This window comes from Arachis duranensis, chromosome 5 (assembly GCF_000817695.3).
Source record: "Arachis duranensis cultivar V14167 chromosome 5, aradu.V14167.gnm2.J7QH, whole genome shotgun sequence".
Classification (NCBI taxonomy): Eukaryota; Viridiplantae; Streptophyta; class Magnoliopsida; order Fabales; family Fabaceae; genus Arachis; species Arachis duranensis.
In genome coordinates, this window is record NC_029776.3 from 57,750,059 (window position 1) to 57,756,136 (window position 6,078).

Consider the following 6,078-nt stretch of genomic DNA (forward strand, 5'->3'; position numbering starts at 1 on the left):
GGTAGCCTAAGGTGTACAGAAATGAGTAAATGACATAAAAGTCCACTTCCGGGCCCACTTGGTGTGTGCTTGGGCTGAGCAATGAAGCATTTTCGTGCAGAGACTCTTCTTGGAGTTAAACGCCAGCTTTAGTGCCAGTTTGGGCGTTTAACTCCCATTTGGGTGCCAGTTCCAGCGTTTAACGCTGGGATTTCTGAGGGTGACTTTGAACGCCGGTTTGGGCCATCAAATCTCGGGCAAAGTATGAACTATCATATATTGCTGGAAAGCCCAGAATGTCTTCTTTCAAAAGCAATTGAGAGCGCGCCAATTGGGCTTCTGTAGCTCCAGAAAATGCACTTCGAATGCAGGGAGGTCAGAATCCAACAGCATCTGCAGTCCTTTTCAGTCTCTGAATCAGATTTTTGCTCAGGTCCCTCAATTTCAGCCAGAAAATACCTGAAATCACAGAAAAACAAACAAACTCATAGTAAAGTCCAGAAAAAGTGAATTTTAACTAAAAACTAACAAAAATATACTAAAAACTAACTATATCATACCAAAAACATACTAAAAACAATGCCAAAAAGCATACAAATTATCCGCTCATCATGCACATAGTCATCAAATTTCAAACCAGAAGCACCCCAATCAACATCAAGCAAACATTTGCAACTTATTTAATTAACAAATAACTAAACCAAACCTAATATAATTACTAAAATAAAAATGAAATGCAATTAAAACTAACTAGAGTAAGTAGAAAATAGGGAAAAAGTAAGAGAAGAGATGGATGGAGGGGGTGGAAGTTCGTTAGGGTTTAATTCAAAGTGAAATTAAAATTTTGCCCAAAACAGCACTTGTGCGTATTCACACTGGGTGGAAAATGGGAGGTGTGTGGACGCACAAAAGTGTGCGAGCACTTTCAGCAGAGAGGGAATTAAGAAGCGTGCATATGCACAAGGCTGTGTGTACGCACAAAATACTCTCTTTTCTTTTTTGAAAAGGATCATATGTCCGTGCGTACGCATGTGTGCATTCGCACAGAGAGGAAAAATGTCAGGGATGCTCATGCACAAGAACATGCAAGCGCCCCCAATAGAGGGGGTGCAATTGTGTTCGCGTACACACAAATGGGTGTGTACGCATAGAGTGCGTGAAAAGGGGTTGGGGTGCATACGCACAAGGGTGTGCGTGTGCACATTAAGAGGAAAAGGTTGGGTGTGCACAAAGAAATGGGTGTGAGCGCTCCCAACAAGGATTGTTCAGGCTAGTGTGTATACGCACAGGTGGGTGCGTACGCATAGGACGCAGAATTTGGCAATTTTGTGCGTACGCACAAAGGTGTGCGTGCACACAATGCCCTGTTTTTCCAAAAAATGTTCTTCAAATTCTAAGGTATTTAAGCTTTAGCTCAACAAAATTCAACCCGAAACATCTAGAAATCCATAAATGCATGATCCATACAAAAATTAACCTAACTAAACTCAAAATTAAACTAATCCTAAGCTAACCAAGACAAACAAAAATGCAATTAAGGCAAATTATAAACAAAGAGAAAGGGTTAGAAAGATGTTGCTATGGTGGGGTGTCTCCCACCTAGCACTTTTATTTAAAGTCCTTAAACTTGACTTTTTGAGGAGACTCTTGTTAGGGTGGCTTATGTTTCCACTCCTCTTTGAATCTCCATCCAAGCTTGCACTTCAAAGCTCTTTCGGGATCCCATATTCTAGTTTCCTGTTCTCCTTCTTGTTGATTTCTACGCTTCAAGGTGGATGGACAAACTCTCAAATTACCCTTGAAGCAACCCAACACTCTCCGGAAATCACCCAATTGTGCTTTACAACCCACTTGAACTCCAACTCTTGAATTAGTTTTCTTGAAGACCTTAGATTCACTTGGCAACCAACACCCCTTTCTCCACTATGCAACAACCCAAGAAGGATCTTAAGTTGATGGTCCGTCTCTAAGATAGCATATTGATGTGGGCCAATAAAATTCATCGGTGAAATTGGCACCCACTCAATTTGCTCTTGGAACGGAATTGTTTCCCTTGATTCTTTCATGAAGGCCACTACTTCTTGGTTGTCAACTCCTTCCTCACCAATCTCTTCCTCCTCTTCCCCATTACTTAGTCATACTTTAAAGGTTGTGTGAAGTCCATATCAACCTCTTCTTCAAATCCAAAGGGGATAGGTCTATCAAGATCATTGATGGGATTGACCAATGCAGATAAAAAATTATTAATGATGGAATCCACATCTTGATCAATCTCACTCAATTCTTCCTTTACCTCTTCCGGTTCAAATACTTCACTTTCTTTCTCTTGTTGCACTTCATGCTCTAACCCTTCTTCATTTCCTTGAGACTCCACGTTCTCTTCCTCACTACACCCTTTAGTCGATCCTTCACATTCTTCAAGAGGAGTGCCTTGATAGGATGATAGTAGAAGGACTAAACGATTTACTGCTTTGGCTATGGTAGCAATGAGTTGCCCTTGTGTCCTTCAAAATTCGTCTTGCTCTTGGAGATAGGCTTGAAGGTCTTGTTCTTCTAGGGACAAGGGTTAGAGAACATCACAATTAGATAAGAGGAAAGGTTCATTGGGTGGGATAAAGATTATATATGTGGGAGGTAGTTCATGTTGATAAGTATCTTGAGGTGGTATGTAAGGAGGTGGATGGTTGTATTGGTGTGGTATTTGAAGATGTGGTGATTGAGGATTATATTGGGAGTATGGGTCATAGGTATATGGTGGTGGAGGTGCATAATCAAGATGAAATCCACCATATCCTTGGGTTAGGTATGTACATTGGGGAGGGTTTGGCTCATTGTGACATGGAGGAGATTGCTCCTTCCTTAATTGATTTCTCCATCCCATGGTGCAACCCGAAGTAGAAGTTATCATTCCCTACAAAATGATCACAACCATACTCCAAACAAAGAGGTTGATAACTCATAGAGAAAATAGAAAAATAAAAGCAAAAGACATCAATCAAAAGAAACAAAATTTTAATTACTAACAACATCAAACAAACAACCCAAAAAGTATCTATTCACATATTCAAAACAACCAAAATTATTGCACTCATTGTACTAAGTTCCCCGGCAACGGCGCCAAAAACTTGATGAATGGATTTGTACCAGTTTAGAATTTCTCAATTGAAATTAAGTGTTTCGTTGATAGCATAGTCCAACCGGCAATTAAATCCCAATATCAAAGTTTAATTCAAATACAAATAACCGAGAGTAATTAAATCTCGGGTCGTTTTCCCTAGGAACTAGTGACAATAAGAGCACAAATTTGGTTGCAAGATCGAGGGGATTTTCAATAATGAATAAAGAATGATCAAAATTACAATTAATAAACTAATAAAGGAATTAAAGAACTATCTATGTAATATGGACAAGTAAAGCTTTAAAGTAATTGAAGAGTGGTTCAAAACATAAATAGAACCTTGATTGGGATGCGTTATGGAATTTCTTCCTTGTTATAACCACAACTATGATAATTATAATGGATTAGTCTTACCTAGTCAGCCCTTAACATTGAAGGGTACGTCAAGTGAGCATAATTGTTATTAATCCATAAATCCTAGCTAACTTACTAATTACCTTAGTAAAAAGCTAGCATTAGTGGAAACAATAACAACTAACAACCCAAGAATTATCATTAAATGTCGGACATTATGACTCTAGTATTCCATATACTCATTTTCCCAAGTCAAGGGGTGGAAATTTACTCTATAATCAAAATTGACATTTCATCAAACACATGGTAGACATGTTCATAAAACATGGCAAAATTGTAAAAATGCTTGAAACTAAGAACAACCAATGAACAAAATCAATAATGTCAACTCAACAAACATAAAATAACTACTAAACATCAAATTCATTAACTATAAATCAAAATTGCAAAATTATATATGCATTGATAAAGTGAATTAAAATATAAGAAAGTGTAGAACAAGTAGCGTAATAAAAGAGAAAACTGAGAAATACTTATAATGGAAATAACCAGAATCCAAGATCAAAATTGAAAAATGAAAACTTGAAATATAAACCCTAACTAAACTCTAAAGAAATTGAGAGAAAACCTAAGAGAAACTAACCTAAAACTACCTAAAAAAATGCCCTAGTGTGTTGTATTGTATATAGTATTGCTTGCCCTTCTATATATGCCTTAAACTCTTCAGAAATGGGCCTGGAAACCTTCCAAAATGCGAGCCACGTGACTTTTTAATGAAGTCACGCATAGGGACTTGTGCGTACACTTGCTGAATTCCTCTTGTGCATACGCACAGGATGTTGTGCGTACGCACACTTGGCTATGTGTTTCTCCTTTGTTTTCTTCATATTTTCTTCAAATTGCATGCTTCTCTTCCACTCTTATGAATCCATTCCTACATATTACACCTGAAATCACTCATAAAAATATCATGGCATCGAATGGAATGAAAGTGGAATAAAATTGATTAAATTAAGCACAAAATAGCATGTTTTCACAATTGGACATAATTTAGAGAGAAAACACAAAAGTATGCTATTTAGGGGAATAAATATGGGTTTACATAATGAAATCCACTCTATTTCAACCAAAATTTATCATCAAATGTGGATTCGTCACGATCCTACACTCTAATCACCCTAAAGTTCAAGCCTAGTGTCCTTCTAAGCCAAACAGGGTAATCAGAAACTAAGTCTCAACTAATACATGCTCTTAGGTTTCCAATTCCTCTCAATTCCAGTCATTCAAGTTCTCTTTTATCACAATAGTCCTAACTCAGCATTTTATTTTCATAACTCCAATCATTACCTCAGAACAAGCACAACCTCTCAATATCACCACTGCTAGCATGAGAGATCTCTCAATTGTACAAGAACAGACAAAACAATACAAGGAATACACAGATAATGAGGACATGTACAACAAGTAAATCAAATAGCATATAGGTACAATTAATCAAGAAGGGAAACCAAACAAGATGCACACCCAATCAATACACACAAATGCAAATGATGCATGCCTATCCTATTGTCCATGAGCTCATGTGTCGATTAAATTACCAGAACCCGACACACCCAGTAGCTAACCTGGATATTGTCTCTCAGACATGCATCCATACTATTGGGGTATAGTGCCCGTCATACTCTTGGGATATAGTACTCTTCAGACTTTTCAAGGTAAATTGCTCCCACACTCTTGGGATATAGTGCTCGCCATACTCTTAAGATAAAGTGTCCGTCACACTCTTGGGCTATAGTACTTGACACACTTTACAAACAAAGAGAATACAATGCAACAAAAAGGAAAACAGATCTTACATAACTGAGATCACAAGCAAAATCGCAACTCAATATAATCATTCCTCAATCAACCTCACCATAATCACCATCACCATCTATCAGGGATATAGTGCTGATGATTGCACATCATGTTGTATTTTTCTATACTTTTTCACATTAAAATTTAATTATTCATGCTTAATTATTAAGTGTTTTTGTGCTTAAATCTTAGATTAATTTCATCTCTTTGATTTGATTTATGTTGTAGAAAATGTAAGTAAAAAGCACAAAATAAGCACAAAAAAATAAAAAAAGCAACTTGACCAAAAATGGCGCTCGAATTGTGGCGCTCACAAGGAAACGTAGCACTACCCTGGGAGGCCCCTACACTCACTTTCACGCTCACAAAAGAGCGCTGGTGCACGAAATTATGATCATCAATGGCGCCATCAACATGGTACGCTCAATTGCAATCTCAACTCTTTATCACAACTTCGCACAACTAACCAGCAAGTGCACTGGGTCGTCCAAGTAATAAACCTTACGCGATTAAGGGTCGATCCCACGGAGATTGTTGGTATGAAGCAAGCTATGGTCATCTTGTAAATCTCAGTCAGGCAGATTCAAATGGTTATGAATGATTTATGAATAAAGCATAAAATAAAGATAGAGATACTTATGTAATTCATTGGTGAGAATTTCAGATAAGCGTATGGAGATGCTTTGTGCCTTCCGTCTCTCTGCTTTCCTACTGTCTTCATCCAATCCTTCTTACTCCTTTCCATGGCAAGCTGTATATTGGGCATCACC